At 67.7% G+C, this 912-nt stretch overlaps 1 protein-coding gene across 1 annotated transcript in view; it reads right to left on the bottom strand.

Annotated features, from left to right (window-relative positions):
* The window catches only part of LOC113202492 (serine/arginine repetitive matrix protein 2-like), a gene marked incomplete in the record, with an annotated part of 12,475 nt that overhangs the window by 701 nt on the left and 10,862 nt on the right, over window positions 1-912 (bottom strand).

Raw genomic sequence — 912 nt, 5'->3', positions numbered from 1 at the left:
CGCTCAACTCAAACAAAACTGGGGGAACTGCAGAACTGAAGCGATAATCTTTAGCGCGAAAAGACTCGAATCGTTCCAACCACCGGACGGAGAGAATAAGACGCCAGGGCTGGTCTAAAAAGTGCAACGTGAGAGCCCGCCCACCCGGCATACGGCCCCGGCACAAGCCCGCGCCGTGGACAAGCAGCCCGCGGCCCCACCTTTCGTCTCCCGCGGCGGGCGCGGCGCGCGAGGACCGCGGACGGCAGCGCGACGCCACGGGGGATGCAAACCAAGCGATTCCATTAGCATTTACTTTTACGGCTTCTCCTCTCTCTCTCTCTCTCTCTCGCGCCCTCGCGGCATAAAATCCAAGGGCGGCCAAGGGCAGTGCGGCGGTTGGGCGCGACCCTGCAGCTGGGCTGTGGCGGCCGACGGGGACCGTCTTCAGACAGGACGAACCCCGTCCCACCAGCCGAGCCGCAGCCAAGCAAATGCAGGCCAGAAACAGAAACCCCTCCTGGGTTTGTTGCCCTTGTTGGGCAGGACTCTACGTTGTCCAGAGCCCTGTCGCGTTGGAACGGGGCGGGGTGGGGCGGGGCGGGGCGGGTGCTGACGGCATGCTGACAGCCAGCCCCACGGCCACTTGGGATGGAGTTGACAACAGCCTCCCCCGATGCAGTGATGCGGCCGGCGCTGGAGTAGTGCGCAGGCGCTGCAGGCCTGGGAGCACCCCGCCGCCACTCCCCTGTGGCGGGGGCGCGGCGAGGACTCCAGGGCCCCGGGGCGGCAACCAGCTCAGCCCGCGGGTCATCACCACGACGGGCACCGGGCACCCCGTTGTGCCCCCCGCAGAGCCACTGCCGGTCTGCTGCTACTGCGCCATTCATTCGCATGTGAGCGCGCGCCGCGAGGCGGGGCGGGGCGGGGCGG

The sequence above is a fragment of the Frankliniella occidentalis genome, unplaced genomic scaffold, assembly GCF_000697945.3.
Source record: "Frankliniella occidentalis isolate FOCC.00 unplaced genomic scaffold, Focc_3.1 Scaffold144, whole genome shotgun sequence".
Lineage (NCBI taxonomy): Eukaryota > Metazoa > Arthropoda > Insecta > Thysanoptera > Thripidae > Frankliniella > Frankliniella occidentalis.
This window is presented reverse-complemented; position numbering and strand designations above follow the sequence as displayed.